The sequence below is a fragment of the Acomys minous genome, assembly GCF_964271855.1.
Source record: "Acomys minous genome assembly, chromosome: 11".
In the NCBI taxonomy this organism is placed as follows: Eukaryota; Metazoa; Chordata; class Mammalia; order Rodentia; family Muridae; genus Acomys; species Acomys minous.
Window position 1 is genome coordinate 21,546,405 of NC_140492.1, and position 22,412 is coordinate 21,568,816.

The window sequence follows — 22,412 nt, forward strand, 5'->3', positions numbered from 1 at the left end:
TGCTAAATTTATCATGAAACTGGAGGATTGGCTAGGTTTAAACAAGCCAGGATTTCTTTGGTCATATCTGGCGTCAACTTTGTAGTGCTATGTTTATGTTGGTGGTAAAATAGAATCAAGTTTATTTATGTATTTTATTTACTAATCACCCGCCAACCATCATTTTTGTAGTCCATTGTAAATGCAGTGTTGTTACTATCTTAGTTAACCCCATGAGTGAAATGAGTAAATGTAAAGTTATTTGCTGACTTGTATAAGAAGCAAAATATGCTAAAAATGACTAAGGTAACTGGAATTATATAATTATTAACCTGCTTAAAATGCTAATGAATTTGCAAGATTGAAATCTTTCTTGAATTATTAAAGAAAATGACTTTGTAAAATCTGGAGGATTTTTCCTAATTCAAGGTAATTTTAGTGCATTTTTAAAATTAATTTAAAAATTCATGTAATGTGTTTTGTTCATATTCACCCACTACTCAACTCTGTCCCACAACTTATGGCAGATCTCATCACCTCCAACCCTCTCTTTTTTCTCCTTTAAATAGCTATTTTACACACACACACACACACACACACACACACACACACACACACACACACATATATATATATATATATATATACACATACATACATTTAGCATTGCTCCTATGTATGTGTTTCTAGGGCTAATCATCAAGTATTAGATCGGCAGCCAGCAGGTTCATCTCAAGGGAATACTTATTTTCCCTCTTTTAGCAGTCATTAACTGTTTATACATAGTCTTCAACTATGAATGGAACCTTCTGGAACTTTTCCTAACCACGATGGCTTGCCAACTAGAGTTGACACTGTTTAGGTCTGGTTTTAGCTATCATGTTGAGAGTCCATTATCTCAGACTCCTTGTCCTATTTAGAAAATATGATCTCACAGTAGAGTTCCTGTCCTAGATATTACAATATTTCTCTCCTTTCTTCTAAGATGTTTTCTGAGCCTATGGTATAGGGATATTTCACACTTGCCAGTTGGAACCAGGTGTCACACGGTTAAATGATTTCTGAACTTTGACCCGTTGTGGCGTTCTGTAATGGACTTTGTCTGAGGCAAAAAGAAATTGCCCCAATAAGGGGCGAGTGCTACTGTAAATGTTTTTATTTCCTCGGATGATGGGATGAGATGAGAGCTGTTCCCAAGCCTTTCTAACTCCTTCTGAATTCTCACTGGTGCCTGGTTCTACTCTGCTGTTCTGGACTCAAAGCCTCTCCAAGCTGACTCAAACTGGCTTCTTTTGGCTTCTGACTGAGTTTTTCTTCTTGGCCTCAAACTAATTGTGGTCATATGATTTACCCTTCTGGCTCCTTATTGTTCTGTGGCTTGTTCTGTCTTCACATGTGTCTAGCTTGTTCACTGTATTACCTGTCCCTGTAAAGGTGTCCCAGTAAGAAACTCTCTCTCACTATGCTTCCCTGAAGAAGCCTCTCTTTCCTGCCCTGTTCTCATGAGAGTTGGGCATATCCTATCTCTGACTCATTCTGTCAAATCTTTCTCTGATTCCTCACTTTGTCTGTCCCTCAATAAGACATCATGTTAAACCATGGCTGCTTCCTTCTGTAAACTAATCTTACCTTTATTGTTTGGGATTAAAGACATATACTAAGAGTGTGTCTGTATTCAAGCCATATCATACTGTAATCTCAAGCATGTTCTGCATGCCAGTCAGATCATATGGACCTAGACGGTCTTTGGATATGATACCTTCACAAGCCAGCCATGTTGCTTGATTAAAATTTCTCTAGAAGCTACAGAGATCTGTGGGTGAAGATATGAGTATTTAAAATGCAGTTAAGAATCATGCTAGTTTAGGAAATTGAAATTACTCAGTTTATGTTTAGGTTCCACAGCCACGCCAATGATGCCTTGGCTACTAGTACCATGCATGACTTCTCAATAAGCAGGTCTTCAGTCCAATTTGAGAGTTATTGTTTACCACCAACTTATAATTATCACTGTTACACTTTTGAGGACATGTACATTGGTCATTTTTGTGGTTCATGGGTCTCATATGGGTAGGGCTATTGGTTGATTGTGTTCTTTGGCATCTTGATAGGAGAAGTAGTACACATGAAGACTTTTCAAGTCAGTTGCAGCTCAGTTTCCCAAAGTACAATGTATTAATTGTATGGTGTTTTCAGCAATAAGGAATTGTCTTCAAGTTCTGGAAAACAACCAAGGGTAATGATGGCAACATAGAAGTTATATGTGATCTTCCAGAAATATGTGTGGGAATTAAAGAGTAGAGGTTAAAGAACATAGATTTACGTACACAAAATAATGTGTAAATATTAAAATGCTCCATATTTTGAGATGTAAATAAAAGTTAAAAATGAATTTTAGGATATAATAAAGAAATATCTAGAATAATGGAATCATAAATAATATAGATTTACAAACATTATACTTTAAAAGTCAAGCACTAATTGCCAACTTCCACTGTTAACCAAATATTCACCATCAAAATCAGATTTAAAAAGTTCACAATTTTCCTGTTACCCAGAATGCGTGAGCAGTGAAGAATCACTGAGTGTGATCCTTAAGTAGTCTTCATTTCCCTTTCTTGGAGCACTACGTCAGTTTCGGGACTGGGATAATGGAAAATATGTTCTTCTTTTAGTGGCACTTAGAGAAAAGTAGAAAATCAATGCAGCAGTGAGATGATAATTATTAGAAGTTTCAGTAAAATAGCATCTCATATTTTCATTATTCTGGGTGAGGCCATAGTCTTTTGTGTGTCTGTGTTCATGTTTTATTATTGCACTAATGCTTAAAATATAATTTCTTATAAAAAATTTAATGTACTTTATTATTCTGAAACAATATTACATGGTCAAACCTTGTGTTTGACTGACTTAGAGCTAAACATTACAATGTAATGTTAAAAGAGTTAGGAAAACAAAGCTTATACTATGGAAAGAGGGCAGGTAATATGTTATGAAATGATACGTTGTATTTTAGAAATAAGTATTTAAGTTAATGTAATATTAATATCAAATCTCATTCTATTTAAAATGTTTCCCATTAAAATCATTATTTATTAAAGCTCTGAGATTAAGGTTTCATTTTTTAGAATCATATTCAATAAAATGAGCCTACAGGCTTATAAGAAAAAATTAGTTGATCTAAGTTCAGTTTTAAAATAAGATATGACTGTGGCTTAAACTATAGAGAACAGATTATCTACAACTGGAAAAATAGAAGAGGAAGTTACACCTAAGTTCATTCCTGATTATTTCCCCTAATTATGACATGTCAGGAATTACATGAGGATGAGGTAATTTGTATCCAGAAAATGTTAATTTGACTACTTTTTCCCCACACAAAAAAAGGAAAAATTTCTATTTCTCAAATGTAGACTAAAATAAACTCTGGTTAAAAAAAAAAAAAGAACAAGTAATCTATTTTTTAACTCATAAGGGACTTGAAACCACTGTTCTCAGACCTCTGCTTTTCTGTAAGGGTCTAATGGAATACCCTCTTTAGTGAGCTTACTGTGCCAAATGCATGTGGTCACTCAGAAAGAGGGAATTATTTTGGGTGCCACAATCTACTACCACCACTCACATGTCCTAATAAAGCAGGAACTCAAGCATATTACTGTTTAGTTCTGGGATAAGATTATAACATGCTTGTTCCCTGTGCTTCTAGAAAACTTGGATAAGACATCAGAATAAAGTGGGTGGCCGAGTTAATTATACAGGAAAACTTGTACCTTGATATGAGTATACCACATTCTGTTTCTTTCACTTATATGAACATACAAAGTTTTGATATTCTTGTGCTTTTGATTTATTGTTTATAAAATCAAATTACCATTAAAATTGCCCCAAATAGTGTTTACAGAGTTATGGAACATATACATTGATTCACTGGCTACTGAAAGGTCACATTTCTAAGTGCAGCAATTTTAAAATGACATGCGAGTCACTATTGTCATCATTTTCACCAAGTAGAGGGTGAAGTGTTTGCTGAATTTCAGTTTTGACCACATACATTGGTTCTACCAATAAAAGCAGGTAAAATATAATATTCCCTATGCAGGCACAGGGGAGAAAATAGGTCACATTTTCTTTAGGGTATTATAATTTTCCTGTTCAAATCATTGTGAGTGAATGTTTCTAAATTCTTGCTTGTGACAAAATCACATGCAATTATATTATATGTTCTCCTCCCAGTGTCCATTTAAGCCTATACTCTAATGCTTTAGAGTTCTTTGTTATTTTTCAGAAAATTCAAATCCTAATATGCTGAAAGCTAAGACTTTCTTGTCTCTTTTCAGTTTAATATTATGCTGTTTCTTTAAAATCCAGAGAAATCCAGTCACTTATGGACCTAAAGTTGTTCAATTCTACTTTGTTCCTAATTCAAAGTAGTAAACAACAACTTCTTCCCCTTCTCCTGTGTGTGTGTGTGTGTGTGTGTGTGTGTGTGTGCCTTTTACACACACACAGCCACACCACACAAGGGTGAAAACTGAGAAGATGAAAATTGAAGAACAATGAAAACATCCAAAATAGAAATGTGAAAAAGACTCAAGAATAAAAACAAGATGGATGATACTTACTTGTCAACAAAATGAGACATGTTGTTCTCAAGCAAGACACATAGATAGGCAAACTAGGAAGAAAAAGCAGAGACAAAAAGATACCCAGGTAGTGAGAGGTGTAATAAGAAAAGGAAAGAAATAAGGAGTCCTCAAAGTAATATATCCAAGAAGCATGAGACAGTTAAAAATGTTAAACCAGATGCACCATGGGAGGAGGAGGAGGAGGAGAAAGGGATAGAATAATATTTGAAGCAATAATATCAACAAGTTAATTCCCAGAACCGAATCACAGACCCAGAGGTGGCCAAGAATATTAACATATACCCAAATCAGCCTTCATCCTTTAAGGTAATTGAATCAGGACTTAATAGCTTACTAAAGTAGAAGCCATAGAGTTCACCTCTGTTTGTGGGTGAAATTTACAAAACATTTAAAAAAGAGATTATAGGAATACTGTAGATTGCATTCATAGCTTCATGTATAGTATGCTAAAGGCCTTGAGTTTGGTCATGACTTTCCATGGGCAACACCAAAGAGTAGGTCTACAAAATAAATAATAAACATGATAGGCTTCATTAAAAATTAATCGCAGGAAGTTTATACTATGAACTAATGAAAGGTATTAGTAAGGGAATAGAGGGGACAAGCCACAGACTGGTGAGGATGTTTGCAAAATATGTGTTTCATAGATACCACAAATAATAATCATTACTAATTATTTTTGTATGAGCAAGTAAAATATATAATTTAAAAAGGTTAAAGGTAGGCATTGCCATGAGTCAGGAGGATAGCAGTACCTCCGAGGCCATCTGGAATATATATATATATATATATATATATATATATATATATACATACACAACTATTGCTATCCTCCTGACTCAGAGCAATGCATACAGATGTATATATGTGCATATATGTATATATATATATATATGTGTGTATATATGCATATATATATATGTATATATAATCCCAATGTAAATTCATTAATGATAGCAATGTTCCATTGGGGTACAAAAGGTTGAGAATATGGAAAATGATGAGTTTGTGGGAACAAGTTTTATTTGATTTCTTGACATTTCAAACTCAGTTTTTATGTGCACCTAAGACTATTCTTAAATATATTTAGTAATGAAGCATGCATTTATATACAATACAATTATTGGAAATTTTGCTTTCAACCTGACATTTCATGTCAAAACTAAAGTTAACTTTAAGATGTTCAAATTTTTAAAAATCCAATTGTTTTTTTTTATTCTTTTTTTTTTATTAATTTATTCTTGTTACATCTCATTGGTTATCCCATCCCTTGTATCCTCCCATTCTTCCCTCCCTCCCATTTTCCCCTTATTCCCCTCCCCTATGACAGTTCCTGGGGGGGATTACCTCCCCCTCTATATGATCATAGGGTATCAAGTCTCTTCTTGGTAACCTGCTGTCCTTCCTCTGAGTGCCATCAGGTCTCCCCGTCCAGGGGATATGGTCAGAGGTGAGGCACCAGAGTGTGTGAGAAAGTAATATCCCACTCTCCACTCTACTGTGGAGAGTGTTCCGTCCATTGTCTAGATCTGGGTAGAGGTTTAAGGTTTACCGCCTGTATTGTCCTTGTCTGGTGCCTAGTTTGAGTGGGACCCCTGGGCCCAAATCTGCCTATCATAATGTTCTATTTGTAGGCTTCTAGGACCCTCTGGGTCCTTCTACTTTGCCTTTCTCCCATGAAACAGAGACAGAAGAGAGGACATACTAGTGGGACTCTAAAAATCCAATTGTTAATTTGCATGTCTTTTGCTGATTGTAAATCTGGCCATTTAGCTCAACATTATATGCTTATTATTTCAGATCTATAGCAGGGGCTAGTGGCAGAATTCTGAAATTAAACTGTTACGGATTCTGTAATTTGTACTTTTGATATAATTATCTTGTGTTCACTGTGTTCTATCTGTTTGGTTTTCTTTGAGTAGCTAAATACTGAATGGGGGCAATAACTGGACTTACACAATTTAAATTTTTTTCAGTTAGAACCACTTCCTTGATTTTAGACAATCTGATGTCATCAGGTACCTACTTCAGAAAATTTCAACTTAGTGATATAGCCTTTGTTTAAAACATGGTTATTGAGTAATATTTAATTTGCACAAGTATTTCCTAAGAACTGATGTTTTGCATATTTTCCAAATTAATAAAGAAATGCAAACATATTTGGTGACTTCGTCATACTTGATAAATGGATAATTGAAAGCATTTTCTTTGTATGAATCACTGCAGATTTCAATTTTCACATTCATGAAAGAATGCTCCTTAAATCACTTTTTATTTAATGTGCTGCTTATAAAGAGGTATTTTGCGTCACATCACAAATGTGGAAAACTCATTTCTCTTCTTTGTTGAGTAAAAGAGTGTTGATTGGTTCTGTTTTGACAGACTTTTGAGATGTAAATTTTGGGTTAAACAAAGGAAGTTGATTTGAATATTTTAGTCTTTTGTTTTCTGATATAATCATTATTGTATTTTAACTGCCTTCATGTAAATGACATTCTGCCAGTCACAAATTTTAGCAATGAAGACCAATGTGGTATGCCACGTAACCACACAATTATGTTCTGAGAAATGTATTCTTACCTGATTTTCATTGTATAAACATAATAGGACACACAAACACTATATTTATAGTCACTACAATATTACTAGGCAAATATTCTACCAATGACGTATGTAGTAGTGTGCCATTGACCTCAGATATTGCTACATAACATATAACTGCACTTGGAGATAATATGATTTTAGCGTCATTCATTTTTGTCTGCATATTTGTGATATGCTTGGATCATCTTTCTTTGAATCCTGACTGGTCTTTCTTTTCTAGAGCATTTGGACTGTAAAATAGAATTCTAGCATAAATTACCATTTCCTGCATGAAGAGTTTTAGCATCTGTCATAATATATCATAGTAATATGCCATATTATTATCTTACGGATTTCCTTTCTTTGCCCAGCAGGATGGTTCCAGTTGATGCATGAACTGGAAAGGCTGAGTACAATCCTTGAACTCATAGGGGGAAATGAAAATGGTCTGTGAGCATTCTACTCTGACCTCCACTAGTTTGCAGTTCATGCTCCCACCTGCGCCAAAGCTCAAACAAATCCTGCCCCACCCCATTACTAATATATTTTAAAAATGATTTTATTTTAGACCATTTATCTTTGTAGTCCTGGCTGTCCTGGAACTCACTCTATAGACCAGGCTGGCCTCGAACTCACAAAGAACTGCTTTCCTCTGCCTCCAGAGTGCCAAGATTAAAAGCGTGCACCATCACTGCACAGCTTTTTTTAATCATTATTTTTTTCTGTCAAATATCCATATGTTAAATGTTAGATCAATACTCATATAGACGGGCCTGGAAATCAATTGTTTATACTAGACCCAGTGGATACTACTCTGCATTTGTACATGTATTTTATGCATATAAAATATAATATAACCTGATCACATTATAAAATTAGAAATTATTATAAGCCATGTGTTTTAGGTTTATTTTATTTTATTTTTTAGATATCAGAATTACCAAGACTCTTTTTGGCATCTACAAACATTCTTGCCAAAAGCAATTGTTCTTTTCTCCTGCCAACCAGTTTTCTTCTCCAGCTCATCCTTTCTACCTCGTTTGCTCCCTGCTCCCTTTGTATCACATGTCTTCTCTCACACAGTCACAAGTGTCACAAAGCCATTTTTTCTCCTTCTCGTGGGCACCTTCTAGTTTTCTGCCCTCTATCTGTACTCACACATAAATACGCACCTGTAAGTCTTAGAATATGGAATTGGTGTAGAGGAGAAAAAAAATGTCTTTCTGAACTTGGATTCTCTCACTTCACCTTGAGCAGTTCCAGCTATTTTGCTGCACAGTTCAAAGTTTCATTCTTCCCTGTGTCTGATGTTTTTGGTGTTATTGTGTAAGGTAGATTCATTATCTATTGTAACTATCTGGACCAACTACATTTTCTAACTATTGTAGCCCCAGATAATCCAAGGAATCTTAAGAGGAAAAGTGCATTCCCTGGTGTATCACTGTTTCTGACATCAAACTGTGCTACAGAGTTATAGTGACACATACAACATGGTACTGGCATAGGAACAGTCATGTAGACTCACTGAGTTCAAGGGAGAAATCAGAAATATAGCCACAGAGCTGTGAACATATAGGCTTTGGCAAGTGTAAAGTACAGACACTGGAAAAAGGAAACCTATTCAATGAACAGTGCTGACAAAACTAAAATAATTTTTAAAGATAAAATTATTTCAGTGTAATTTTTTTCAAAATTTCAATTTAGAAACATTTCTCTCTAAAATTTTATGATCTATAATGCCAGTTTGGGCTTCACGACATGGGGTTGTTAAAGACGGAAGAGCTATAAACATGTATTATGACTTTCATAATGTTTACTTCACATAAGTTATTATGTAGAAAAATACAATAAAAATTAAAGTAGTAATTTAAAACTCATATAATGGTTTGCTATTTTTTGTCCTGTCCTATTCTAGGTACACACACACACACACACACACACACACACACACACACACACACACCACAACAGAGATGGGAGGTCTAACTCTGACATAAAAAGTGGTTTGTAAATTAAGAGGCATTAAAAATGATCATGTAAGCCATCACAGAATAAATGCCCAGAGGAGAAGCAAGGTTAAAACGTAGGGTCTCCGCTGTGACTGACATTTTAGGAAGTGCTTTTTTTTAGCCTGACCTGTGTGCACAGACAGGAGAGCTAAATGTTTAAAAGACATACATCATCAACAAAATAAATCAAACGTCCCCTAAATAAGATGTTTTGTTGCTTGAGGTGAATCCTAGTATATAGAAAATAAAAAAATAATCAGAGGTATGAAAAATTAAGAATATGTAAAGGAAACCATGACTTATTACTCAGGGGATCATTGTGAAATCAGAAAAAAAAATTGAAAGTATATTCTTTGAGAATTTTATACATGTATATAATGAAGTATCATATCTGTTCCCATTACCTCCACCTCCCACAAATCCCTCCAGTTCCTCCACAAGGTAAAACCAGTCAAGATTCTAACACAGATGGGAAATAAGATCTTGAGACTCCACCCTTTACTATGGAGCTATTAGCAATTGATTGCTCTTGCTCTTGGTGGGTGGAGTTCCACTCCTCTTTGCACATAATAAAAGAAAAAAATTAATTATTTAATGCTGTAGAGAATAATTTTAACATTAAACAGTGAAAAAAGATCTTGTCATTGCTGAATGAAAATGAGATATAATTGCAGAAGGAAAGAATTTGTGGTGATATTCTACAACACTAAATAAGTTTATGTTTACTTGAGGATTGATATTCGATATAAAGGATAATTCGTATGCTAAGCATCATAGCTGAGAGATATTTACATATGAAGAAAACACTAATGTTATATAAGGTTAACTAAGCATCAAAATTATTAGATGAAATATAAAATTCCCCTAGAAGCCACTTGTCCAGATGCACCCAGGCTCTCACTAGTGCCTGTATGTGATGTATATACTTTGATTTTGCTGAATCATCTCTAGCACACTTGTCACAGAAACACATCATAACCTGCAGATTCTCATGTGGAAAAACTACATGACAAAACAAAAATTAGGAAAGTGAACTTAAGATGACATGTTTCAGTAAAAATCTTTTCATATATGGAAAGCTAAAAATGTGATATTAAAGTCATGTTTCAGTATAGATTTCATGTTCACTTCATTTTCATTTTTCTATGTTTTGTTATATGACATTTATTTTTTTTCATATTTAGAGATTTTTCTAACCCATATTTCAGCCCGAAAGTCTCAAATTAAGATTTTAAAGTAATTATCAAACCCAGTGTCATAACTTACGGTGAAAATTATTCAGCAGAAAACACATTAAATATAAAAGACATTTAGCTAAAAAATAAAAAAGACACTAAGAAATGCTTCTTAGCAAAATATATATTTTATGGAGAAACTGCCCTTTTATTCCAGAAGGAGTAGTTTCAGCCCTCTGTGCAGTAGTAATTAATGAAGAAGAAAATGTTCAGTGTGACTCAAACTTAAATGACTTGGCTCAGTACTATATGTATGTATTTGTTTGTTTTAATCACACATGTTAAAATAAATAATAATAAAACAGTGACATGATCAAGTATTGGTAATATGCTAAGCCATGTGCAAAGTTTTTTTTGTTGTTGGTAACATATATTTTAATTTTTACAACCTGACTGGTGAGGTATTGCTGTCACTTTCCTTTACAGAAAAGGAAAGTAAGACATTTTCATTCAAATGACAGTCATATCTCCTCATTGTTATAGGGATTAGCCAATGAACATGAAAGAGGCACACAGACACACACATATTGTACAGTGAGAAATAGACACTGCAAAAATAGTTACGGAGAGACAATTCATAAAGATCTCTTCACTTGACCTTAGCCTAAAGGCTGAGAAGTGATTAAGATCTCTTTACTACAGTAAAATTTAACACTGGTTAACTAATTTTGTCACTTAAGAAATCCACTAAGTATAGATTTCTATATTATTCTATTATTTATATTATTAAATTGACTTCAAGTTAGGAAACGTCATCTAGAGTCATAGAATATGACAAGGAACTGTTAGATCTCCTATTTTTCTTTCTATATAGTCTATATGATATTAATAAACACAAATTTTAAAATGCAATTAAAATTTGCCACAGTTGTTAGACTTCGATGGTGACCTGAGCTTAGTATGCAGAAGCTCTAACCTACTCATTCCGTTCCTCTCCTGGCACACATAGGACATTTGAATGATACTGAAGAAAAACATATCTAGAAGTCAGCCAGAGGGGCCACTTGTTATGTCACAGAACACAGTACTGTTTTTCAGGCGAAAGGTCAACATGCCTTTGCCAGGATGAGGTCATGGCTCAATAACTTCAGAGTCTTTATTGACTCATGAGCATGCATCATTATTTTCACTCATGTATGTCTTTTAATACATTGACTTTGCATAGGTGATTAATATTGTGACCTTGGATCTGTGATACCAGTTCAGGATTAAAAGACACAAGCTCCAGTGTTATACTCATTTTTTTCAAAGGTGAGATTTAATCTCAGCCTCCAAATTCTGGTTCTTTTCCATTACTTTCTCCTGGTGGAGCTACCTTGCTGGGCCACCAAAGAAGAGGATGTGCTCAGTCCTGATGTGACTTGATGTGCTGGGGTGGATGGATGGTGTTTACCTTCTCTGAGGAGCAGGGAAGGGAGGATAGGGGGAAGAGGGAAAGTGTGTGAGACTGGGAGGAGAGGCTGGAGAGGGCTACCATTGCAATGTAAAGTGAATAAATATACATTAACTAACTAAAGTAAATAAAGAAACCTAGAGAGCCTGGTAAAATTTTGAGAAACAAACTCACCACACTAAAAATAGCTCCATACTTATACTTTTAAATTTTGTGTAATGAACGTGACCTTTGATACATAGCATTTAGAAAATTTTTCTTTACATTATGAACTACTTATATGATAAACTATTAACAGCTTATAAAAATCATAATGTAAGCCAGTTTTAAATATTTATATATGCTTAAAAATATGTTCAGGGACCAAAATGTATGCTCCATAAAGACCAGTGAGTTCATTAGTCTCTTTGGTAAAATAAAAATGAATAAAAAAATTCTTATCATGACCAATTCATACTTCTTATGCTATAAAAATGGGAGTTATCTATAATGAATTATCATATAAGATATATACGTTACATAAAAGACACAGTTTTAATTTGAGAAATATGTGCTTTCTGCAGTGTAGAGCTTGGGATCTAAGAAGTAATGAGCTCAAATGGATGCTTCAAATGCCACAGCTGTGGGTTCATTATTTTTTGTGCATTAAATAATGATTTTAATAAAAGTCTCGAGTTCACGTTCTGAAAGCCATTACCTTTCTGCTATTGCATATGCCTCCTTGTCTAGAGGGCAAAGTGAGCAGCATCTCATATTTTTCTCAGGCATGATATGAAAGCATTAATTTCCTTCTGCTGCTTTGATGGCACACGGCTCTGCAGGGCAAGTCGATGCAAGATGATCACACTTTCACTCATAATCAATACAGCTAGGTGACAGTGGGCATCTGTTTTTTCTTTTTCTTTTTCTTCAAGCCAGCAAGGTAAAATGTTATGTGAGTTTTCTTCAAAAGCAGTGCTTTTAGGAAACACAGAGGAAAATCACATTTCCCCGCAGCCCACTGAGAAGCTTGGCTATTGCTGATTCCTGAGCAGCTGAGACAGATGTGAGGTGAGCCTTGCTACTCCTTTCCCTTTCATCTCTCTCAATGGGATCATTTGAAAATCTGTAACTTTACGTAAGGAGTTGGCTATGAATCATAAATGGCAAAATTAGTTCTTAAGGATAATATATTTAGTCCATGTAGTGTCTCTGTGGACTCCTCGGCTTCTAAACACCCATTATAGTTTAAGTGAAGAGCATAGATCTGCATTTTGTGTTGAAAAATGTAACCGTCAAGTCATTGCAGGCCCATTTTTTATGAGGTGTTTTTACTTGTGGGATTTTCGATGAGGTGAATGAAGTAGATTATTGAAAACGTTTCAAATCACGTTTAGCTAGTTTTGACTTAAAAGAAACAGATATTTGATGTTGCAGTGAAAATGTTAGAATGCCTGCAGAAAATGACTTATAAGAACACACAAAACTTAACTTATATAAGGTACATTATCAGATCCTGGGACGTTCATAGACAGACAAAAAGGTGCATTGTGTTTTCAAACTCCACACTACTTCTGGAAGCCATTATATGAATGTATTTTGCATTTATTTAAAGGGTTAGAAATGTTGCCTGCTAAAAACAGAAGGGGAAAGAGAAAATGAAGGAGGAATAAAGAAGGATGTAGGGAGGAACAGGGAGGGGGGTGGAGGAGGAGGGATTCTTAGAACTAGTCGATAGCAAGTGTAGAAGTTGCTTTGTCTCTATAGACAAAGTCTGTACTCATTTGAGGGACAAGTATGGCCTTGATTGTTTTAAGACCCGGCTTTTCATATCTCCATCAGAATAGGAAAGCCATTTTGGTTATATATCGAAGTACATATACCCTTGGGAGTACAACCAGAAAGGTATGATCATGGTGGTGAGAACTCCAACTCTACAGTACACTAGAGTGAAAACTCCATTGTGAAGGTGGCAACAAGTCTTTGGGTCTGATATTTGCAATTCTTTTCCATTTAAAATATATAACATCACAATATTCCCTCAGTGATATTGGTAAGGGAAACACCATTGAGCTAACTCTGAGTTGTGTAAAATACAATTGAGAAATATTGTGTGTGCTTATCTCTACCTACTGATGGGTCTAGTAATTTTTGTTGCTGTATTTTCATGTATATCAACATGTAACTAGTTTAATAAGTTTGAAAATTGTATGTTTATCACTTGTTACTTATTGCTTTTATTATCTAGCATTATTGTGGTCATAAAAACACCTACCCTTGAAATGTAAGAACTTAAGATCAAGCTGAACAGTAGTGGTACACAACTTTAATGGCAGCACTAAACCTGGCGAAAGCAGAGGCAGAGGCAGTTGAATCAATGTGAGTTGGATGTCAGCCTAGTATACAAAGACTACCAGGACAGCCAGGGCTACACAGATAAACTCTGTCTTGAACGTACCTCCCCCCACCAAAAAACAAAAACAAAAACAAAACAAAACAAAAAACAGCAACAACAAAAAAACCTGAAGATCAAATGTAAAGGCTTTCTAGATGACTGCTATCTGCAACAAACCTAGTAAGAGAGTGTTCATCCTAGTAAGAAATACCAGAATCACTTGCAAGAGTGTGCTTTAAGGGAAGTTGTTTTATGCTAATGTGTGTATAAAAGTCAAGAAGGGAAAATTGAAGAGTGTTCATTGGACTTGTGATTAATGGAAAAGATTGTATGGGTAGGGACTATGCTAGGAAGTGACATTTATTTTGTAGAGGAGGAGATATAAATCAAATTTCTGAATGTCAATGAATGAACAGTACACAGGGTTTGGATGTTGAAACAGTGATTCAATGTTGGAACTTTTTCTGTAAGGAGAGTAATAACATAGTTGTTTTTTAATATGAAGAAAACAGAAAATACTTTTATAAAAACAGAAAAAAATCTAAGAGGAAAAAGGGAAATTTGTAAATATGGGTGAAAACAGGAGTAGGAAAATGGGCAGCACAGTGTAAAGTGAAAGACACCCCCAATCAGAACACTCATGTTTTACTTACTGATTTTATGTATGAGTGCTCTGTCTGCATGTGCCCCTTCACACCAGAAGAGGGCACCAGAGCCCATTACAGATAATGTGGGACACCATGTGGTTGCTGTGATTTGAACACAGGACCTCTGAAAAAGCAGACAGTGCTTTTAACTAGTGAGCCATCTCTTCCGCCTCCACTCATTATGTTTTAATTAACTGTCTACTTGGGGAAGACTAGATCCTTGAGCCTTGGTGAGGCATATTAGAGCAGATGGACTGTTCCTTAATGTGGAAATCTTTGTCATGAGAAGAAGAACTTTATAATGCAAAAATGGCAGAGAGAGAGAGAGAGAGAGAGAGAGAGAGAGAGAGAGAGAGAGAGAGAGAGAGAGAGGGAGGGAGGGAGGGAGGGAGGGAGGGAGGGAGGGAGGGAGGGAGGGAGGGAGGGAGAATAAGTATCATACTTAGCTGTGGAGACACTGAGAGGCACAGAAGTGCTGGTGTTTGGGAAGCACAACCAATTAAAGAGTGTCAATTAAAAGGAAGTAACCATCCTAAGCTCCATGTCAGAGGGCTAGTGCATGACCATCACGGTGAAGAGTGTGTTGGCAGCAGGCACAATGCTTGAGCAGGAGCTAAGAGCTTACTTCTCACCAGCCAGGTGGAGAAAGGGTGACTGTTGTCACATTTAGGGTTTCTATTGCTGCAATGAAATACCATGACCAAATCAAATTGGGGAGAAGAGAGTGTAATTACATTGTCACTACACTGTTCATAATTGATGGATGTCAGGACAGGAATTCAAACAGGACAGGGACCTGGAGGCAGGAGGAGATAGATGGAGAGGCCATGAAAGTGTCCTGCTCACTGGCTTGCTCCCATGCCTTGCTTAGCCTGATTTCTTTTAGAACGCAGGACCACCTGCCCAGACTGAGATATTGCCACCCATAATTGGCTGTGTCCTGCCTATCAATCCCTGGTTAAGAAAACAGCTTGCCTGCAGCCTAATCTCATGGAAGCATTTTCTTAATTGAGGATCCCTCTTCTCAGCCGACTTTAGATTCAAATTAACATAAAACTATCCAGCACACTGGACCCCTTAGGAGGTTTTGGAACTATAACACTCCTCCCCAGCGAATTACCTTCTCCAACAAGACTAAACCTCCAGGTCCTTCCTAAACAATCCACCAGCTGGAAACCAATATTAAAATATACGAGTGTATGAGGGCCATTCTTATTCAAACCCTTGCAGCCCTTCATTCTTCATCCAGCATAACGCTATGTGTACATGTTTTGTTTTTTTGGTTTTTTTTTTTTCAGGGCTAACCATTTGGTACTGGATAACCATTTGGTACTGGATAACTAATTGGTCTACTTTCTCTGGAGTTCTCTGTTTAGGTTATCATCACATTATAAATAGGAACTGACGGAGTAGGGCTGAGGACATTAACAGTTCTTTGAATGCGAAAGGCAGTACCTGGGCATGTCATGTATGCCTGTAATGCCAGCACTTGAAAGTCAGACAGTGGTAAGACCACTCCAGTTTATAGGGCAGCCTAGTCCAGAGAGGCATTTTCAGGCCCACCCAGGCTACATGAGGAGGCCTTTTCTCTGAACAAAACAAAAACAAGACACAACAAAACAAAACAAAACAAGCTGTAAAGGATGAACAATGTTACTTATATAGAACATTGCGTTAAATCTTGACTGTATGTTTACCTGTCTAGTAATCAAGTGTGTCAGGGCCAATGACTCTTCTTTTGGACTACATTTCCTCTAATGAAGTGTATTGGTCGAACTAATTATCATAATGTTATATAAAACTGCGACGTGGGGACTGGGAAGATGGCTCAGAGATAAGGTGTGCTTACTACTCACACAGAGGAGCGGGTATCTTCTCTTATTTCCACATTAGTGCCTTACAACTGACCTCAACTCTAGTTCCAAAGGATGTGACACCCTCTTCTTGCTTTTCTGGGCACCAGACACACATGTGGTACACATCACACCTGAAGGCTCAGTATTTACTAAAAACATATTTCTAAACATATCTTAAATATAAAACAGTGGAATTCCTGATAAGTTCTTGCCAATAGATCTTACATTAAAAATAGTCATCCTGGCAAAAAGGTTCCTACATAGCAAATGATGGAAGTGTAAGTGGAGAAGGTCTTCTCGGAAATATTTATGAGAGAAATCTCTTCAATTTTCCTTGTAAAATATTTCCAGTAAAGTATGACGGATAGCTAATTAGATGTTAATTGTTCATGTCTACTGATTAGGAGACCTAGGAAAGATTTTAGAGCCTTGATTTAATAAGGAGTGACACTTGAATTGCACTCATAATTACCTTATTACATTTGGCTGCAGTTTGAATCTGTGCTATGGGAATGATTTCAAGAGATTAATCTTTTTCAAGGACCAAGTCAGTGCTGATGCATTACCCAGAACACCTTTCAAGATAAATGAGATAAGGCTGACCCTAATTCTCTGTGATATGCTGATGTATTTTGGGGGTTAAGAGGAAAAGGTATAGAAGGAATCTTTTGGTAGGTCACCAGGTGCAATATCAAATTGCTGGGGTTCAAACCAACACACTAACCATATTTAATGGAATAAACTTTCCAAGTATTGAAAACAACCATTTTAACTTATATTTCATAGAAGACACTACTCTATTCATTATCAAAACTTGTTGAATGTAAATTCTCTCTTAACACTGACAGAACTGCAAGGAAATGATCAATCGATGGTTATTCAGAATCAGTATAGAAAACCGGAGATGTGTTTTCAAGAATAATTTTAATTGCTGTGTCCTTAATATTGACCATAGAAACTGGAGCATCACGAACACAATTCAGGTTTGTTTCCTGTGTGCTATCTTTATATTTCTCCTATGTAGATCATCATCAATAAAACTCTCATTGTTGGGACAGAGTTTTCACTATATAGACTTAGTTCATGAGGTAGCCATCCTTCTCTCTGATTTCAGAACCAATTGAGGGCCATTAGGAAACCAGGTTGATGGGACTAATTGGTTGTAAGCATGAGGTGTTTATTGTTTTGAAGCACCCATGACAGCCTGCACTCTGAACTGAGTTAGAGTGACTTCCACACTGAAGAGGATGCAAGAGTCACCGGCCATCCCATATGGAGGACCATGGTGTTTCCCACAGGAACAGATGTGGCTGCACCTCTGTTAAGGCAACCAGCTCTTCAGGAGATGAAGGAGGCATATAGAACAAAGCTTCTCCAGAGCAAAGATGAGAACGCTGGGATCTCTTGGAGCTCCTCCTTTCTGCATTACTACATAATAACAACAATAACAACCAAAAAAAAAAAAAAAAAAAAGGAAAGATACTTCATGACCCTGACTTATAGAGGTTCTCTATCAAAATAACTACATGCCTATTAATGTTCTGAAAATATACACCACGCGTTCCTTTCTGGGTAGATGTTCAAGTCATTATTTTGTGACCCCTTGAGCTTTTTCCTCCTAATTTAACACATTTTGAGACAGGGATTTATAATTGGTTTGTGAATGGAGTGGACCTCTTGGAAGAGACAAGGTTCTTTTAAATTAATTGCAGATGGTAAATCTGGAGGATTCCTTGCAAAATCCTGCCTGCCACGGCCTCTAGTTCTCCAGTGTTTGTGCCAGTTAAAGTCAGGTTATTATGTGACTGCAGAAATAAAAAAATTAGAAATTAACTTACTATTTGAAATGATGTGTTTTGAGATGAGTTAAAAATAAAATACTACTATGTGTGTAGAGGACCAAATACATTTTGATGGCACTGCACATTATTTCAATATAAAATAGTGTGTGTGTCTATATATGCATATACCTTCCACATTTGCCACTGCGTCCATAAATTTTGAATATTTTCTGAGACTTGACTAAGAAGTTTTCTCTTTCCCACTCATCTCATCTCAGTGTTACATTAACTGCCTTGCTGATGGATTCTGAACCATGGATTATTGAATGTCATATACACCACACAAACTTCCTGCCTTTCATAGCCTTAAAATATCTTCATGGGAAAAGCATTCTGAACTTTATAAGTTGAATTAGAAAAGGCAGTATCAATCAAAGCTTTACATGAGCATTTAATGGAGGCATACTAGGGCTCCTGATTTTACAAAAGAAATACTGGGACGAGAATAGCAGTAATGATTTTTTATTATGGCTTTCAATTTGTAGTGAAATAAAGGTAACACAAATGGGAAAATTTGACCACTTCTTCAATGTCCTCTGTGATTTTTGTTTCATTTGTCACCATGAGGGTGGGATTCTCCGTGCAAACATAAAGCCATGTTGGATGTGACACATCTCACCTTCCTGTGGATGTAAATGCTATGGCACATGTGCTCATCACTAGAAAACAAAGCTGATTACTCAACTGAAGGAAGATAACACGGAACGGAGTTATGCTGGAAAGGCTACTGCATCATACTGGAGTGGCTTTCATCTATATATTTTATCAGGTGAAGGACTCAATGCAAGGAATAGAAGCCACTTTCATCTAGGAGGAAGAAACTAGCGAGGGTTTGTTCGATTTGCAGCAGTGAAAGTTATTACTTCTAGAGAGGGGGGAAAAAGCCAGAGTCACTTAAATTCGAGTGAATGTGATTGACCAGAGGTCACAGAGCTGTATGAACTCGGGTGGTCTGACTATCCAGGCAGTGTGTGTGATGACAGCAGCACAATACCATGGGGGCAGTAAAGTGGCAAACGTCATCTAGAGCAGATTCCATTTACCAGGTCACTCCGATGTAGTTCAAAACAGCTTGAACAGCATCAGCTGCAGTGAATCTTCCCATTGCCTCTATTGTCAGTTCCACCGAAGCATCTGATTCCTTCAGAAAATTTCATTTTAAAACTTCCTGTCTGCATCGATTCTTCTACTGAGGGACACTTAGGCTGTTTCCATGTTCTTGCTATTATGAATAAGGCTGCTATGAACATGGTTGAGCAAATGTTCTTGTGTGCTGGAGCATCTTCTGGATATATTCCAAGGAGTGGAATAGCTGGGTCTTGAGAAAGCCTTATTCCCAGTTTTCTGAGATAGCTTCACAATTGAGTGGAGAGTGGGGTCTGACTTTCACATGAACTCTGATGATCCATATTTGACCATGTCTCCTGGATGGGGAGGCCTGGCGGCACTCAGAGGAAGGATAGCAAGTTACCAAGAAGAGACTTGATACCCTATGAGCATATACAGGGGGAGGAATTCACCCTCAGTCACAGTCATAGGGGAGATGAGTAAGGGGAAAATGGGAGGGAGAAAGGATACAAGGGATGGGATAACAATTGAGATGTAATACAAATAAATTAATAAAATATATTAAAAATAAAAATAAAACTTCCTGTCTATGTTGTGAAAAAGTATTACACTATGTTTACTCAGAATTTTAAATGTTGCATTTGCACAGCTGTCTTATCTCATCCGTATAAGAGTTGAGCTGTTTGATAAAGTTTTGTGAATGCCATTATAAAGGGAAAGAAATTAAAGGTTAGCTGCTTGGTTCCTAGTTACATAGCTGAAAAGCAGAAGCCACACCTAAGACTATGGTCCAAAACCTGATCGTGCATACTGTGCTAAGAATGGTGTCTTTAGGGTGTGGAGATCACTCAGCAGTTAAGAATACTTGCTATACAATAATGCTGACCTGAGTTCAAATCTGAAACATGTACGTAAAAATCCTGGTGAATATGAAGAGCCTGGAGTTGTCTAAGGAGGCAGGGGACAGGAACATGGCTGGAACTTATTGTGTGCCAGCTTAGTTGCAGGTTCTGTGAGCTAACCCTCTCCTGAGGGCATAAGGAGGAAAATGACACAGTCTGAAATTTATGACACTTTCCTGCTTCTTCAAACATTTATGGACACATACCAAACACACACACACACACACAGACACACACACACACTCACACATTCACATGCACACACAAACACAGTCATGCACAAGTGCACACACACACACAAACACACAGTGTTACTTTTAAGATTTTTTATTTCTTTTATATTTCACCTAATACATTAGATTTACAACTAATGAGTAATTCACTCATATTGAAGCATTTATGGATTTGAGAACCTTGATTTAAATTTTACTGATATTAGGAATACTTGCCATTCTGCTCACATAAAGTATTTGAGACTGCAAAAATGTATGAATTTTACCTAAAAGACAGAGTAAAAGAAAACAAACTTAAATGTGTAGTATCTTTATTATATGACATGGGAGAGCCTATTTTATTCATTAGATCCCCTAACTACATGCATAATACTGGCCGGTTAATTTTTTTTCCTTTTCTGATAACTTTTTAACAGTCTACTGCCATCTACTGGCCAGTCTGGAACTGTGTGGTATTTACTAATTTGTTTTCATGAGTTTGAAATCTAATGTTGAGTCTTTTAGACACTCAATGCATAAATTTAAATAATTAATAAAAATAACATCAGTTAAATCATTAAATTTATCTCTTATTTATCACAATTTGTAATTTCAAGTCACAGGAAGATTGAAAGACAAACATCATTAATGGGATAGAATTATTATGATTCTTACTAGTATCGCTTGGGTTATGTTTTTGTTTTCGTGTTTTGTCTAATTTAGAATTTACAATAACTTGCATAACATTGTGGTAAAATATTTGTTTGTTCAAATTTTATTTTACAAGCTATGGTCACTGCTCACTTTCGTTATAAAAATAGATGATATAGCACAAATGCCAAACAATTCTTTATGGCTAATAAGATAAAAGAAATTAATTAGGTAGAAATAATTTAATATTTTCACACATAATATCAACTTTAATATTATTTTAAAATAATACTTTAGGTATATGCGTGTGTGCGCGCTTGCAGTGTGTGGGCCTGTGAGTGTAGGCATTGGCAGAAGGCAGCGGAGTATATCCCATGGCGCTAGGTTTTCAGACGGTTGTGAGCTATCTGACGCATGTACTGGCAACCGAACTCAGGGCCTCTAGAAGAGCAAAGGGTGTGTTAAAGAGTAACTAGCTTCTCCAGTGCCCTCAACTTTCTTTTTTTAGAGGATATAATTCACTCACTGGATGCAATTTCTTACATATTTCCAAGGAAAATTAACCTGATGAAACTTAGCATGCATAGTTCGAAGTTTGTGTTTAAGTGAGTGTAACCACAGTTTTAACATAAGACTATAAGGTTTGGTGTGTTGTTTGCAGATATGTAATTTAGTACTTTATTTCACCTGTACTAAATGATATAGTGAAAAATGATACTGCCCATGTGCTATAATTGTAAAGTAAATTTCACAACAAATAAGAAATCTGGCTAATATGTTTTCCAAAATCATTAGGAATGTTGACACTGTTCTTAAGCAGACTGTAATACTGAAACTAGTGCCAGAGAGGTCTCACATGACTCACACTCAAATGCAAAGGCATCACAGAATCTCCACTCAGTAAACTACCTCACAGAAAAGTGCTTCATGGATGGACTTCATGATTGACTTCCAAGGTGACGATGCCTCCTTCCAGCTGCATTAGGATACAGAGTAAGTGATGACTGATAAGAACA

At 36.1% G+C, this 22,412-nt stretch overlaps 1 protein-coding gene and 1 long non-coding RNA gene across 2 annotated transcripts in view; both read left to right on the top strand.

Moving 5' to 3' along the window:
- Positions 1 to 22,412, top strand: part of ROBO2 (roundabout guidance receptor 2) — a 1,536,637-nt gene that overhangs the window by 122,119 nt on the left and 1,392,106 nt on the right. The window lies entirely within an intron of this gene.
- Positions 11,373 to 22,412, top strand: part of LOC311608901 — a 28,205-nt gene continuing 17,165 nt past the window's right edge. The window contains exons 1-3 of the long non-coding RNA XR_014783179.1: positions 11,373 to 11,703; positions 12,760 to 12,895; positions 17,571 to 17,705. This is a non-coding gene — a long non-coding RNA (uncharacterized lncRNA). The remainder of the gene's footprint in view (positions 11,704 to 12,759; positions 12,896 to 17,570; positions 17,706 to 22,412) is intronic.